Here is a 17,842-nt window from a genome sequence, read left to right as displayed (position 1 = left end):
ACACACAGGTGGATTGTATTTATCATCATGAGTCATTTAGGTCAACATTGGATCATTCAGAGATCCTCACTGAACTTCTGGAGAGAGTTTGCTACACTGAAAGTAAAGGGGCTGAATAATTTTGCACGCCCAATTTTTCAGTTTTTGATTTGTTAAAAAAGTTTGAAATATCCAATAAATGTCGTTCCGCTTCATGATTGTGTCCCACTTGTTGTTGATTCTTCACAAAAAAATACAGTTTTATATCTTTATGTTTGAAGCCTGAAATGTGGCAAAAGGTCGCAAAGTTCAAGGGGGCCGAATACTTTCGCAAGGCACTGTATGTATGTATGTATGTATGTATGTATGTATGCATGCATGCGTGCATGCGTGTATGTGTGTGTGTGTGTGTGTGTGTGTTGTGTCATGCGAGGGAATTTGTGTTTGAGTGCAGTGTCTGGTGGAGGAGGTATTGGCCTGGTGGAGGAGGTATTGGCCTGGTGGATGAGGTATTGGCCTGGTGGAGGAGGTATTGGCCTGGTGGAGGAGGTATTGGCCTGGTGGAGGAGGTATGGGCCTGGTGGAGGAGGTATGGGCCTGGTGGAGGAGGCATGGGCCTGGTAGAGGAGGCATGGGCCTGGTGGAGGAGGCATGGGCCTGGTGGAGGAGGCATGGGCCTGGTGGAGGAGGCATGGGCCTGGTGGAGGAGGCATTGGCCTGGTGGAGGAGGCATTGGCCTGGTGGAGTAGGTATGGGCCTGGTGGAGGAGGTAGTATGTTTGTATTTTGTCACATTTTGTCACACATATAGGCAGAAACTGAAAACAGGAAATGCCCGTGCTCAGGTCTGTTCAATGATGGTCCGACCAACCGGATTCCACGCTTCAAGATTGCTTCGATTACGTGGACTGGGATATGTTCCGGATAGCCTCAGACAACAACATTGATGTATATGATGATTCATTGAGCAAGTTTATTAGCAAATGCATTGTTGATGCTGTACTTAAAACCTTCCCCAACCAGAAACTGTGGATTGATGGCAGCATTCTCGCAAACCTGAAAGCGCGAACCACTGCTTTTAACCTCTAGCGTCGAGCAATCCCGTATCCGGGAGCGTAATCATAGCCTCAAGCTCATTACCATAACGCAACGTTTCGTATTCATGAAAATCACAAATTAAATTAAATAAATATATTCAAACACAAGCTTAGCATTTTGTTAACAACACTATCATCTCATATTTTCAAAATATGCTTTTCAACCAAAGTTACAAAAGCATTTGTGCAAGAGTATTGATAGCCTAGCATAGCATTAAGCCTAGCATTCAGCAGGCAACATTTTCACAAAAACAAGAAAAGCATTCAAATAAAATCATTTACCTTTGAAGAACTTCGGATGTTTTCAATGATGAGACTCTTAGTTAGATAGCAAATGTTCATATTTTCCAAAAATATTATTTGTGTAGACGAAATAGCTCCGTTTTGTTCATCACGTTTGGCTAAGAAAAAGACCGGAAAATGCAGTCACTTACAACGCTGAACTTTTTTCCAAATTAGCTCCATAATATCGACTGAAACATGGCAAACGTTGTTTAGAATCAATCCTCAAGGTGTTTTTCACATATCTATTCGATAATCTATCAGTGGTGGCAGTTGGCTTCTCATCAGAAGCAAACGGAAAAATACTGCAGCTGGAGATTACGCAATAATTGCGACGGAGGACACCAAGCGACCACCTGGTAGATGTAGTCTCTTATGGTCAATCTTCCAATGATATGCCTACAAATACGTCACAATGCTGCAGACACCTTGGGGAAAACGTGGAAAACGTAAGCTGACTCCTAGCTCCTTCACAGCCATGTAAGGAGTCATTGGCATGTGTCAGGATTTGGCCAGGGTTGTTCCGGTCTTTGGTCACTAGATGCCCCCATTGTGCTTTTTGACCCTTTTGCTTTCCCTTGTTCCCTGTTATTATTTGCACCTGTGCCTCGTTTCCCCTGATTGTATTTAAACCCTTAGTTTTCCTCAGTTCTTTGCTCTGTGTTTGTATGTTAGCACCCAGCCCTAGTATTCTGTGTACTTTTGTTGCTCCCGTTGGACTCTCTTGTGGAATTCTGTTTTTGTTCTTGTTTATACATTTTTGAGTATCCTTTTTCACGCTATACCTACCACCCTGTGGATTTACCTTTTTGTCTTGGAGGATTACCTTTGTTCTCGTGGAATTACTTTTGACGTTGTGGAGTTATTTGTTTGCCTGAAGGACTTTCCTTTTTACTTTATTAAATACTCCAATCAAGTACTGCTGTGTCTGCCTTATCTTCTGGGTTCTGCCGACTATTCGTGGTTCAGTTGGTTAAGTGACTGTTTCTCACTCCGGAGACCCGGGTTCGTTACCGGGTCCTGACAGCATGAGGCGATTTCAAAAAATGCAGCACTTCCTGATTGGATTTTTATCTGGGTTTTTTCTGTAACATTAGTTCTGTGGCACTCACAGACAATATCTTTGCAGTTTTGGAATCGTCAGTGTTTTCTTTCCAAAGCTGTCAATTATATGCATAGTCGAGCATCTTTTCATGACAAAATATCTTGTTTAAAACGGGAACGTTTTTTATCCAAAAAATAAAATAGCGCCCCCTATATCCAAGAAGTTAATTATGGCAATACGACTGGAAACATGACCGAATACAAAGAGTGTAGCTATTCCCTCCGCAAGGCAATCAAACAAGCTAAGCGCAGTATAGAGACAAACTAGAGTCGAAATTCAAAGGCTCAGACACGAGAGGTATGTGGCAGGGTCTACAGTCAATCACAGATTACAAAAAGAAAACCAGCACTGTCTTGGACACCAATGTCTTGCTCCCAGACAAACTAAACAACTTCTATGCTCGTTTTGAGGAGACTACAGTGCCACTGACATAGCCTGCTACCAACACCTCTCCTTCAACGCAGCCAATGTGAGTAACTAACCCATTTAAACGTGTTAACCCTCGCAAGGCTAGCCTCGTCCTCAGAGCATGCACAGACCAGCTGGCTGTTGTGTTTACAGACATATCCAATCAATCCCTATCCCAGTCTGCTGTTCCCACATGCTTCAAGAAGGCCACCATTGTTCCTGTTCACAAGAAAGCTAAGGTATTGAGCTAAATGACTAACGCCCCGTAGCACTCACTTCCGTCATCATGAAGTGCTTTGAGAGACTAGTCAAGGACCATATCACCTCCACCCTACCTGATACCCTAGACCCACTTCAATTTGCTTACCATCCCAATATGTCCACAGACGACGCAATCACAATCACACTGCACACTGCCCTAACCCATCTGGACAAGAGGAATACCTATGTATGAATTCTGTTCATTGATTACAGCTCAGCATTTAACACCATAGTACCCTCCAAACTCGTCATTAAGCTCGAGACCCTGGGTCTCGAACCCGCCCTGTGCAACTGGGTTCTGGACTTCCTGACGGGCCCGCAGGTGGTGAGGGTAGGAAGCAACATCTCCACCCCGCTGATCCTCAACACTGGGGCCCCACAAGGGTGTGTTCTCAGCCCTCTCCTGTACCCCCTGTTCACCCATGTCTGCGTGGACAGGCACACCTCCATCTCAATCATCATGTTTGCAGATGACACTACCGTGTTAAGCTTGATTACCAACAACGATGATACGGCCTACAGAGAGAAGGTGAGGGACCTCAGAGTGTGGTGTCAGGAAAACAACCTCTCACTCAATGTCAAAAAAGCAAAAGAGATGATCGTGGACTTCAGGAAACAGCAGAACCACCGCCTGGTACGGCAACTGCTCTGCCCACAACCGCAAGGCTTTCCAGAGGGTGGTGTGGTCTGCACAACGCATCACCGGGGGCAAACTACCTGCCTTCCAGGACACCTACAGCACCCGATGTCACAGGAAGGCCAAAAAGATCATCAAGGACAACAACCACCCGAGCCACTGCCTGTTCACCCCGTTATCATCCAGAAGGTGAGGTCAGTACAGGTGCATCAAAGCAGGGACCGAAAGACTGAAAAACATCCACCAATAACATTGAGTAGCTGCTGCCAGCATACTGACTCAAATCTCTAGCCACTTTAAAAATTGGATGTAATAAATGTATCACTAGTCACTTTAAACAATGCAACTTTATATAATGTTTACATACCCTACATTACTCATCTCATATGTATATACTGTACTCTATACCATCTACTGCATCTTGCCTATGCCGCACGGCCGCAGAGAGGGGAGAGGTCAAGGTATAATCATGTGTAAACATATCTTTTGCTCCACTGTGTCTGTGTGCCAGTCACTCCCTACTTTTCCCATCGGGGAAAGGAGGATGGCAGTGTCTGGAATCATTCTATCCTCTCCGTGAGCTTATCCAGGATTGGTTGTATTTAGAGTTGGTTGTATCTAAATGACAATTTGATATATGCCTGTTGATATGGAGGATTGGTTTATGGTTCTGGGGTTTGAGTAAGGAGACAAAGCTGAACGATTTATTATGTCTATGCTGTCTGACTATGTGTGTTCTTTGCTATTAAAGGATCTCAGTTGCAATGTAGGGGGGCTCTCAGAGAATTCATTGATAGACACTGAATTGCCTGAGAGTCACAGGGTTGTGATAGAGCTCATATGATTAAAGATGGACTTTGATAACTAACTCTGACTTGTGTTGTGGTTTGCGCTCATGATTTGGTAAATAGAGGAAATTTCCACGACAACACAGTGGCAGAATACCTGACCACTGTGACTGACCCAAACTTAAGGAAAGCTTTGACTATGTACAGACTCAGTGAGCATAGCCTTGCCATTGAGAAAGGGCACCGTAGGCAGGCATGGCTCTCAAGAGAAGACTATGTGACTAAGACTAGGCTATGTACACACTGCCCACAAAATTAGGTGGAAACTCTACTACTCTTCCTAACCTCCTGCCCAATGTATGACCATATTAGAGACACATATTTCCCTCAGATTACACAGACCTACAAAGAATTCAAAACAAACCCAATTTTGATAAACTCGCATATCTATTGGGTGAAATACCACAGTGTGCCATCACAGCAGCAAGATTTGTGTCTTGTTGCCACAAGAAAAGGTCAACCAGTGAAGAACAAACACCATTGTAAACACAACCCATATTTATGTTTATTTATTTTCCCTTTTGTACTTTAACTATTTGCACATCGTTTCAACACTGTATATATACATAATATGACATATGTAATGTATTTTGGAACTTCTGTGAGTGTAATGTTTGCTGTTCATTTTTATTGTTTATTTCACTTTCATTATCTACCTCATTTGCTTTGGCAATGTTAACAAATGTTTCCTATGCCAATAAAGGCCCTTGAATTGAATTGAATTGAGATAGACAGGTAGAGTGAGACAGGGAGACAGGGAGAGAGAGACAGGGAGAGAGAGATAGACAGGGAGAGAGAGACAAGGAGAGAGAGAGAGAGAGAGAGAGAGAGAGACAGGAGAGAGAGAGAGAGAGAGAGGGAGAGAGAGAGAGAGAGAGAGAGAGGGAGACAGGGAGAGAGAGAGACAGGGAGAGAGAGAGACAGGGAGAGAGAGAGAGAGAGAGGGACAGGAAGAGAGAGAGAGGGACAGGAAGAGAGAGAGAGAGAGAGGGACAGGGAGAGAGAGACAAGGAGAGAGAGAGACAGAGAGAGAGAGAGAGAGATAGGAGAGAGAGAGAGAGACAGGGAGAGAGAGAGACAGGGAGAGAGAGAGAGGAACAGGAAGAGAGAGAGAGAGGGCCAGGAAGAGAGAGAGAGGGACAGGAAGAGAGAGACAGGGAGAGAGACAGAGAGAGACAGGGAGAGAGAGAGAGACAGTGAGAGAGAGAGACAGGGAGAGAGAGACGGCTATGCTCTCATTATTCTAATGAAGAAGAAAAAATGGTTCTGCAGCTCAGTTCTGATTGGATAGGGAGCAGTGAAGTGTCACAACGTGTGCGGGAGTGTTTCTTTGAGTGTGTCTATGTAGGGGTTAAGGCTGGTGGTAGCCAGCGCCTGAGGCAGGGTTGTGGGGTCAGGGCCCCCAGGGGGTGGCAGGGCCACAGTAACCAGGGGAGGGCCTCTCAATTAGCAGCACTGGAACCCCAGGCTGCCCAACCAGCTGATACCCCACACACACCTCAAACACTCTGCACTGTTCACACACTTAAACCAGACACCCCCCACACACACACACACCTACACACACCTAAAACACTCTGCTCTGTTCACACACCTAAAACAGACACACACACCCTCTCCCCCCACACCCACCTACACACACCTCAAACAACCTGCTCTGCTCACACACTTAAACCAGACCCCCCCGAAACACACACCCACCCACCTAGCTTCTAACCCTAGCTCCTATCCCTATCTCCTAACCCTAGCTCCTAACCCTAAACCTACCCCTAGCTCCTAACCCTAGCTCCTAACCCTAGCTCCTACCCCTAGCTCCTGACTAGAGGTCGACCGATTATGATTTTTCAACGCCGATACCGATACCGATTATTGGAGGGCCAAAAAAAAGCCGATGCGGATTAATCGGCCAAATTTTATTTGTAATAATGAAAATTACAACAATACTGAATGAACACTTATTTTAACTTAATATAATACATCAATAAAAATCCATTTAGCCTCAAAAATGAAACATGTTCAATTTGGTTTAAATAAATTAAATTAAATTTAAATAATGCAAAAACAAAGTGTTGGAGAAGTAAAAGTGCAATATGTGCCATGTAAAAAACTCATGTTTGAGTTCCTTGCTCAGAACATGAGAACATATGAAAGTTGGACGTTCCTCTTAACATGAGACTTCAATATTCCAAGGTAAGAGGTTTTAGGTTGTAGTTAATATAGTATTTATAGGACTATTTCCCTCTATACCATTTGTATTTCATTAACCTTTGACTATTGGATGTTCTTAAAGGCACTATAATATTGTCAGTGTAACAGTATGCTGGCAAAACGCACAAAAGTGCTGTTTGAAAAACAAATAAATTCTAAAAGCTTTAACAAGGTATAGTGTTTCATTTGAAAACAGCATCACATTACCCATAACCCAGCCTGCTGCTGCCTACCATCTCTCAGTCAGACTGCTCTAACAAATCATAGAATTAATTATAACATAACACACAGAAATAGGAGCCTTTGGTCATTAATATAGTCGAATCCAGAAACTATCATTTAGAAACGTTTCTTATTTCAGTGAAAAACAGAACCGTTCCGTGTTTTATCTAACGGGTGGCATCCCTACGTCTAAATATTATTGTTACATTGTACAACCGTCAATGTTATGTCATAATTATGAAAAATTCTGGCAAATTAGTTCGCAATGAGCCAGGCTGCCCCAACTGTTGCATATACCCTGACTATGCGTGCAATGAATGCAACCATGTGTAGTTATAACTAGTGATTATGATTGATTTATTGTTTTTTATAAGATAAGTTTAATGCTAGCAAGCAATTTACCTTGGCTTCGACTGCATTCGCGTAACAGGCAGGTTGTACTTCCGGCGCCGACAGAGATGGCCGCCTCGCTTCGCGTTCCTAGGAAACTATGCAGTTTTTTGTTTTTTTACGTGTTATTTCTTACACTAGTACCCCAGGTCATCTTAGGTTTCTTTACTTACACCCGAGAAGAACTACTGAATATAAGATCAGCGTCAACTCACCATCAGTACGACCAAGAATATGTTTTTCGCGATGCGGATCCTGAGTTCTGCCTTACAACCAGTGTAACCGAGTGGATCACATGCAGCGACCAAAAAAAAAAACGACTCAGAAAAAGAGGGAAACGAAGCGGTCTTCTGGTCAGACTCCGGAGACGGGCACATCGTGCACCACTCCCCAGCATTCTTCTTGCCAATGTCCAGTCTCTTGACAACAAGGTTGATGAACTCCGAGCAAGGGTAGCATTCCAGAGGGACATCAGAGACTGTAACGTTCTCTGCTTCACGGAAACATGGCTAACTGGAGAGACGCAATCCGAAGCGGTGCAGCCAGCGGGTTTCTCCACGCATCGCGCGGACAGAAACAAACATCTCTCTGGTAAGAAGACAGGCGGGGGCGTATGCCTTATGGCCAACGTGACATGGTGTGATGAAGGAAACATACAGGAACTCAAATCCTTCTGTTCACCTGATTTAGAATTCCTCACAATCAAATGTAGACCGCATTACCTACCAAGAGAATTCTCTTCGATTATAATCACAGCCGTATATATCCCCCCAAGCAGACACATCGATGGCTCTGAACGAACTTTATTTAACTCTCTGCAAACTGGAAACGATTTATCCGGAGGCTGCATTCATTGTAGCTGGGGATTTTAACAAGGCTAATCTGAAAACAAGACTCCCTAAATTTTATCAGCATATTGATTGCGCAACCAGGGGTGGAAAGACCCTGGATCATTGTTACTCTAACTTCCGCGACGCATATAAGGCCCTGCCCCGCCCCCCTTTCGGAAAAGCTGACCACGACTCCATTTTGTTGATCCCTGCCTACAGACAGAAACTAAAACAAGAAGCTCCCACGCTGAGGTCTGTCCAACGCTGGTCCGACCAGGCTGACTCCACACTCCAAGACTGCTTCCATCACGTGGACTGGGAGATGTTTCGTATTGCGTCAGACAACAACATTGACGAATACGCTGATTCGGTGTGCGAGTTCATTAGAACGTGCGTTGAAGATGTCGTTCCCATAGCAACGATTAAAACATTCCCTAACCAGAAACCGTGGATTGATGGCAGCATTCGTGTGAAACTGAAGGCACGAACCACTGCTTTTAATCAGGGCAAGGTGTCTGGTAACATGACTGAATACAAACAGTGCAGCTATTCCCTCCGCAAGGCTATCAAACAAGCTAAGCGCCAGTACAGAGACAAAGTAGAATCTCAATTCAACGGCTCAGACACAAGAGGTATGTGGCAGGGTCTACAGTCAATCACGGACTACAGGAAGAAACCCAGCCCAGTCACGGACCAGGATGTCTTGCTCCCAGGCAGACTAAATAACTTTTTGCCCGCTTTGAGGACAATACAGTGCCACTGACACGGCCTGCAACGGAATCATGCGGTCTCTCCTTCACTGCAGCCGAAGTGAGTAAGACATTTAAACGTGTTAACCCTCGCAAGGCTGCAGGCCCAGACGGCATCCCCAGCCGCGCCCTCAGAGCATGCGCAGACCAGCTGGCCGGTGTGTTTACGGACATATTCAACCAATCCCTATACCAGTCTGCTGTTCCCACATGCTTCAAGAGGGCCACCATTGTTCCTGTTCCCAAGAAAGCTAAGGTAACTGAGCTAAACGACTACCGCCCGTAGCACTCACATCCGTCATCATGAAGTGCTTTGAGAGACTAGTCAAGGACCATATCACCTCCACCCTACCTGACACCCTTGACCCACTCCAATTTGCTTACCGCCCAAATAGGTCCACAGACGATGCAATCTCAACCACACTGCACACTGCCCTAACCCATCTGGACAAGAGGAATACCTATGTGAGAATGCTGTTCATCGACTACAGCTCGGCATTCAACACCATAGTACCCTCCAAGCTCGTCATCAAGCTCGAGACCCTGGGTCTCGACCCCGCCCTGTGCAACTGGGTACTGGACTTCCTGACGGGCCGCCCCCAGGTGGTGAGGGTAGGCAACAACATCTCCTCCCCGCTGATCCTCAACACTGGGGCCCCACAAGGGTGCGTTCTGAGCCCCCTCCTGTACTCCCTGTTCACCCACGACTGCGTGGCCATGCACGCCTCCAACTCAATCATCAAGTTTGCGGACGACACAACAGTGGTAGGCTTGATTACCAACAACGACGAGACGGCCTACAGGGAGGAGGTGAGGGCCCTCGGAGTGTGGTGTCAGGAAAATAACCTCACACTCAACGTCAACAAAACTAAGGAGATGATTGTGGACTTCAGGAAACAGCAGAGGGAACACCCCCATCCACATCGATGGAACAGTAGTGGAGAGGGTAGCAAGTTTTAAGTTCCTCGGCATACACATCACAGACAAACTGAATTGGTCCACTCACACAGACAGCATCGTGAGGAAGGCGCAGCAGCGCCTCTTCAACCTCAGGAGGCTGAAGAAATTCGGCTTGTCACCAAAAGCACTCACAAACTTCTACAGATGCACAATCGAGAGCATCCTGGCGGGCTGTATCACCGCCTGGTATGGCAACTGCACCGCCCTCAACCGTAAGGCTCTCCAGAGGGTAGTGAGGTCTGCACAACGCATCACCGGGGGCAAACTACCTGCCCTCCAGGACACCTACACCACCCGATGCTACAGGAAGGCCATAAAGATCATCAAGGACATCAACCACCCGAGCCACTGCCTGTTCACCCCGCTGTCATCCAGAAGGCGAGGTCAGTACAGGTGCATCAAAGCTGGGACCGAGAGACTGAAAAACAGCTTCTATCTCAAGGCCATCAGACTGTTAAACAGCCACCACTAACATTGAGTGGCTACTGCCAACACACTGTCAATGACACTGACTCTACTCCAGCCACTTTAATCATGGGAATCGATGGGAAATGATGTAAATATATCACTAGCCACTTTAAACAATGCTACCTTATATAATGTTACTTACCCTACATTGTTCATCTCATATGCATACGTTGATACTGTACTCTATATCATCGACTGCATCCTTATGTAATACATGTATCACTAGCCACTTTAACTATGCCACTTGGTTTACATACTTATCTCATATGTATATACTGTACTCGATATCATCTACTGTATCTTGCCTATGCTGCTCTGTACCATCACTCATTCATATATCCTTATGTACATATTCTTTATCCCCTTACACTGTGTATAAGACAGTAGTTTTTTTGGGAATTGTTAGTTAGATTACTTGCTCGTTATTACTGCATTGTCGGAACTAGAAGCACAAGCATTTCGCTACACTCGCATTAACATCTGCTAACCATGTGTATGTGACAAATAAAATTTGATTTGATTTGATTTGATTTGATTTGATTTGAAGATTGGATCCCCCTAGCTGACAATGTTCTGCCCCTGAACAAGGCAGTTAACCCACCGTTCCTAGGCCGTCATTGAAAATAAGAATGTGTTCTTAACTGACTTGCCTAGTTAAATAAAGGTATAAAAAAAGAAAAAAGATTAAATAAAAAGAAATCTGACAAATCGGCGCCCAAAAATACAGATTTCCGATTATTACGAAAAACATGAAATCGGCCCTAATTAATCGGCCATTCCGACTAATCGGTCAACCTCTACTCCTGACCCTAGCTCTTAACCTTAACCCTAACCCTAGCTCCTAACCCTAGCTCCTAACCCTAAACCTATCCCTAACCATAACCCTAAAAATAACCCTAGATCCTAACCTTAGCCCTAACCCTAACCATAACCCTAAAACTAACCCTAACCCTAGCACCTAACCCTAAACCTAACCCTAAAACTAACCCTAGCTCCTAACTCTAAACCTAACCCTAGCTCCTAACCCTAGCTCCTAACCCTAGCTCCTAACCCTGAACCTAATTCTAACCCTAACACTAGTTCTAACCTTAACCCTAAACCCCCTAGAAATTGCTTTTGACCTTGTGGGGAATAACAAAATGTCCCCAGTTGGTCAAATTTGTGTTTGTTTACTATTCTTGTGGGGACTTTTGTTCCCCACAACCATAGTTAAACAAGTCCATTCACGCACGCATACACACACACTTTATGTTATACTCAGAACGGAACCCCAACCACACTGTGTTATCCTGTCGACCCCAACCATACTGTGCTAGCTTGAATATTACTTTTAATAAGAACTTTTGATGCATAACCAGGCCGGTTAGGACAGCTCTGTGCAGCAGAACAGCTCTGTGCAGCAGGACAGCTATGTGCAGTAGGACAGCTATGTGCAGTAGGACAGCTCTGTGCAGTAGTACTGTACAGCTCTGCTTGGCTGGTCCGGGTGCCATCGTGCTTCAATCCCAGAGTTCCAGACAGAGTGCATGCTGGGATGCCGTACAGGTCCCTACGGGAAACTCTTTAAATTATAGCTCTCCAGGAGTGGAACGCGCGCACACACACACACACACACACACACACACACACACACACACACACACACACACACGGAACACAGTGCAATGCATTTTAAAACTCATCTGCAAACTGATTGTGTCAGTGTGATTTAGTTACATGCTGCTGACTGCTACAGCTTCCCTCCATAACAGTAGTGTGGAGGCCACTTGGGAGAAGGAGTGTGTGTGTGTCTGTGTATTTTTGGTCTTACTATCCGTGTGGGGACCAGAAGTCCTCACAAGGATAATACAGCAAGGAAAATTGGGACAAGTGCAGACATTATGCATGTCCCCACAAGGAAAAAGTATATTTTGTACTTAAGGGTTAGGGTTGCAATTAAGGTTAGGGTTAGGTTAAGGTTTAGCAGTTAGGATTAACTATAAGGTTAGGGGTTAGGGTTAGGTTAAGAGTTAGTAGATAGAATTAGCTAAAAAGTTAGCCATTATTTTGAATGGAAATCAATTGTGTGGTCCCCACAAGGGTGGGTGGGTGGGTGTGTGAATGTGTATGTGTATGTGAATGTGGGTCTGGGTGTGCGTGCGTGTGTGTGCTTGAGAGACAGTGTGAGTGCTATGCGTGGTGGAGATGTGAGTTGACATGGTGTCTGTCAGAGAGAGTTAATATTTAACACACAGTCTATTTCCAGAGAACACCCACTCACACATGGCCTCCACACACACATATTTGTTTTACTACCCTTATGGAGACTAAACAGTTGATTCCCATTCAAAATCAAATTATCCCGAACCCATAAACCTAATACCCTAACCCTTAATGGTTTGGTTCAGGGTTTGGTTCAGGGTTTGGTTAGGGGTTAGGGTAAGGGTTAGGTTAAGTGTTTGGTTAAGGGTTAGGGTTAGGGTCAATGGTTAGGTTAAGGGTTTGGTCAAGGATTAGGTTAAGGGTTTGGTTAAGGGTTAGGTTTAGGGGTTAAGTGTTTGGTTAGGGTTAGGGTTAGGGTTATGTTAAGGGTTAGGTTAAGGGTTAGGTTAAGGGTTTGGTAAGGGGTTTGGGGTTTGGTTAAGGGTTAAGTTAAGGGTTAGGTTAGGGGTTAGGTTAAAGGTTAGGGGTTAGTTAAGGGTTTGGTTAATGGTTTGGTTAAAGGTTAGGGTTAGGGGTTAGGTTTAGGGTTTGGTAAGGGTTAAGTTAAGGGTTAGGGGTTAGGTTTAGGGTTTGGTTAAGGGTTAAGTTAAGGGTTAAGTTAAGGGTTAAGTTAAAGGTTAGGGGTTAGTTAAGGGTTTGGTTTGGTTAAAGGTTTAGGGTTTGGTAAGGGTTTGGTTAGGGGTTAGGTTAGTTAAGGGTTTGGTTTGGTTAAAGGTTTAGGGTTTGGTAAGGGTTTGGTTAGGGGTTAGGTTAAGGGTTAGGTTAGGGGTTAGGTTAAGGGTTTGTTTAAGGGTTAGGTTTAGGGTTTGGTTAAGGGTTAGGTTTAGGGTTTGGTTAAGGGGTTAGGTTAAGAGGTTAGGGGTAGGTTAAGGGTTAGGTTAAGAGGTTAAGGGTTAGGTTAGGGGTTTGGTTAAGGGTTTGGTTTAGGGTTTGGTTAAGGGGTTAGGTTAAGAGGTTAGGGGTAGGTTAAGGGTTAGGTTAAGAGGTTAAGAGGTTAAGGGTTAGGTTAAGTGTTTAGTTAAGGGTTAGGTTTAGGGTTTGGTTAAGGGTTGGGTTTAGGGTTTGGGTTTGGTTAGGGGTTTAGGGTTTGGCTAAGGATTAAGTTAAGGGTTAGGTTAGGGGTTTGGTTAAGGGTTGGGTTGGGTTTAGGGTTTGGTTAAGGGTTTGTTTAATGGTTTGGTTAAAGGTTTAGAGTTTGGTTAAGTTTAGGGTTTGGTTAAGGGTTTGGTTAAGGGTTAGGTTAGGGGTTAGGTTAAGGGTTAGGTTAAGGGTTTGGTTTAGGGTTAGGGTTAGGGTCAATGGTTAGGTTAAGGGTTTTGTCAAGGGTTAGGTTAAGGGTCAGGTTAAGGGTCAGGTTAAGGGTTAGGTTAAGGGTTCAAATCAAATCAAATCAAATTTTATTTGTCACATACACATGGTTAGCAGATGTTAATGCGAGTGTAGCGAAATGCTTGCGCTTCTAGTTCCGACAATGCAGTAATAACCAACAAGTAATTTAACTAACAATTCCAAAACTACTGTCTTATTCACAGTGTAAGGGGATAAAGATTATGTACATAAGGATATATGAATGAGTGATGGTACAGAGCAGCATAGGCAAGATACAGTAGATGGTATCAAGTACAGTATATACATATGAGATGAGTATGTAAACAAAGTGGCATAGTTAAAGTGGCTAGTGATACATGTATTACATAAGGATGCAGTCGATGATATAGAGTACAGTATATACGTATGCATATGAGATGAATAATGTAGGGTAAGTAACATTATATAAGGTAGCATTGTTTAAAGTGGCTAGTGATATATTTACATAATTTCCCATCAATTCCCATTATTAAAGTGGCTGGAGTTGAGTCAGTGTCAGTGTGTTAGCAGCAGCCACTCAATGTTAGTGGTGGCTGTTTAACAGTCTGATGGCCTTGAGATAGAAGCTGTTTTTCAGTCTCTCGGTCCCAGCTTTTATGCACCTGTACTGACCTCGCCTTCTGGATGATAGCGGGGTGAACAGGCAGTGGCTCGGGTGGTTGATGTCCTTGATGATCTTTATGGCCTTCCTGTAACATCGGGTGGTGTAGGTGTCCTGGAGGGCAGGTAATTTGCCCCCGGTGATGCATTGTGCAGACCTCACTACCCTCTGGAGAGCCTTACGGTTATGGGCGGAGCAGTTGCCGTACCAGGCGGTGATACAGCCCGCCAGGATGCTCTCGATTGTGCATCTGTAGAAGTTTGTGAGTGCTTTTGGTGACAAGCCGAATTTCTTCAGCCTCCTGAGGTTGAAGAGGCGCTGCTGCGCCTTCTTCACGATGCTGTCTGTGTGAGTGGACCAATTCAGTTTGTCTGTGATGTGTATGCAGAGGAACTTAAAACTTGCTACCCTCTCCACTACTGTTCCATCGATGTGGATAGGGGGGTGTTCCCTCTGCTGTTTCCTGAAGTCCACAATCATCTCCTTAGTTTTGTTGACGTTGAGTGTGAGGTTATTTTCCTGACACCACACTCCGAAGGCCCTCACCTCCTCCCTGTAGGCCGTCTCATCGTTGTTGGTAATCAAGCCTACCACTGTTGTGTCGTCCGCAAACTTGATGATTGAGTTGGAGGCGTGCGTGGCCACGCAGTCGTGGGTGAACAGGGAGTACAGGAGAGGGCTCAGAACGCACCCTTGTTGGGCCCCAGTGTTGAGGATCAGCGGGGTGGAGATGTTGTTGCCTACCCTCACCACCTGGGGGCGGCCCGTCAGGAAGTCCAGTACCCAGTTGCACAGGGCGGTGTCGAGACCCAGGGTCTCGAGCTTGATGACGAACTTGGAGGGTACTATGGTGTTGAATGCCGAGCTGTAGTCGATGAACAGCATTCTCACATAGGTATTCCTCTTGTCCAGATGGGTTAGGGCAGTGTGTAGTGTGGTTGAGATTGCATCGTCTGTGGACCTATTTGGGCGGTAAGCAAATTGGAGTGGGTCTAGGGTGTCAGGTAGGGTGGAGGTGATATGGTCCTTGACTAGTCTCTCAAAGCACTTCATTATGACGGAAGTGAGTGCTACGGGGCGGTAGTCGTTTAGCTCAGTTACCTTAGCTTTCTTGGGAACAGGAACAATGGTGGCCCTCTTGAAGCATGTGGGAACAGCAGACTGGTATAGGGATTGATTGAATATGTCCGTAAACACACCGGCCAGCTGGTCTGCGCATGCTCTGAGGGCGCGGCTGGGGATGCCGTCTGGGCCTGCAGCCTGGCGAGGGTTAACACGTTTAAATGTCTTACTCACCTCGGCTGCAGTGAAGTGGAGTCCGCATGTTTTCGTTGCAGGCCGTGTCAGTGGCACTGTATTGTCCTCAAAGCGGGCAAAAAAGTTATTGAGTCTGCCTGGAAGCAAGACATCCTGGTCCGTGACTGGGCTGGATTTCTTCTTGTAGTCCGTGATTGACTGTAGACCCTGCCACATGCCTCTTGTGTCTGAGCCGTTGAATTGAGATTCTACTTTGTCTCTGTACTGACGCTTAGCTTGTTTGATAGCCTTGCGGAGGGAATAGCTGCACTGTTTGTATTCGGTCATGTTACCAGTCACCTTGCCCTGATTAAAAGCAGTGGTTCGCGCTTTCAGTTTCACGCGAATGCTGCCATCAATCCACGGTTTCTGGTTAGGGAATGTTTTAATCGTTGCTATGAGAACGACATCTTCAACGCACGTTCTAATGAATTCGCACACCGAATCAGCGTATTCGTCAATATTGTTATCTGACGCAATACGAAACATATCCCAGTCCATGTGATGGAAGCAGTCTTGGAGTGTGGAGTCAGCTTGGTCAGACCAGCGTTGGACAGACCTCAGCGTGGGAGCCTCTTGTTTTAGTTTCTGTCTGTAGGCAGGGATCAACAAAATGGAGTCGTGGTCAGCTTTTCCGAAAGGAGGGCGGGGCAGGGCCTTATATGCGTCGCGGAGGTTAGAGTAACAATGATCCAAGGTTTTTCCAGCCCTGGTTGCGCAATCGATATGCTGATAAAATTTAGGGAGTCTTGTTTTCAGATTAGCCTTGTTAAAATCCCCAGCTACAATGAATGCAGCCTCCGGATAAATGGATTCCAGTTTGCAAAGAGTCAAATAAAGTTTGTTCAGAGCCATCGATGTGTCTGCTTGGGGGGGGATATATACAGCTGTGATTATAATCGAAGAGAATTCTCTTGGTAGATAATGCGGTCTACATTTGATTGTGAGGAATTCTAAATCAGGTGAACAGAAGGATTTGAGTTCCTGTATGTTTCTTTCATCACACCATGTCTCGTTAGCCATAAGGCATACGCTCCCGCCCCTCTTCTTACCAGAAAGATGTTTGTTTCTGTCGGCGCGTTGCGTGGAGAAACCCGCTGGCTGCACGATAGCGTCTCTCCAGTGAGCCATGTTTCCGTGAAGCAAAGATTAGGGTTAGGGTTAGGGTTAGGTTTAGGGTCAATGGTTAGGTTAAGGGTTTGGTCAAGGGTTAGGTTAAGGGTTTGGTTAAGGGTTAGGTTAAGGGTTAGGTTTAGGGTTAGGTTTAGGGTTAGGTTTAGGGTCAATGGTTAGGTTAAGGGTTTGGTCAAGGGTTAGGTTAAGGGTTTGGTTAAGGGTTAGGGTTAGGGTTAGGTTAAGGGTTAGGGTAAGGGTTAGGGGTTAGGTTAAGGGTTAGGTTAGGGGTTAGGTTTAGGGTTTGGTTCAGGGTTTGGTTAGGGCTAGGCCCCTTTTTTCTCCACTTCCTGTCTGAATGGCGTGCCCAAATAAACAGGCCCTGAAGCCAGGATATGCATATAATTGGTACCATTGGAAAGAAGGGTTAGGGTTAGGTTAAGGGTTAGGTTAAGGGTTAGGGTAAGGGTTAGGGGTTAGGTTTAGGGTTTGGTTAGGGGTTAGGTTTAGGGTTTGGTTAGGGGTTAGGTTTAGGGTTTGGTTAAGGGTTGGGTTTAGGGTTTGGTTAGGGGTTTAGGGTTTGGTTAAGGGTTCAGTTAAGGGTTAGGTTAGGGGTTAGATTAAAGGTTAGGGGTTAGTTAAGGGTTTGGTTAATGGTTTGGTTAAAGGTTTAGGGTTTCGTTTAGGGTTAGGTTTAGGGTTTGGTTAAGGGATAGGTTTAGGGTTAGGTTAAGGGGTTAGGTTAAGAGGTTAGGGGTAGGTTAAGGGTTAGGTTTAGAGGTTAAGGGTTAGGTTAGGGGTTTGGTTAAGGGTTTGTTA

The sequence above is a fragment of the Oncorhynchus tshawytscha genome, linkage group LG05 (assembly GCF_018296145.1).
Source record: "Oncorhynchus tshawytscha isolate Ot180627B linkage group LG05, Otsh_v2.0, whole genome shotgun sequence".
Classification (NCBI taxonomy): Eukaryota; Metazoa; Chordata; class Actinopteri; order Salmoniformes; family Salmonidae; genus Oncorhynchus; species Oncorhynchus tshawytscha.
This window is presented reverse-complemented; position numbering follows the sequence as displayed.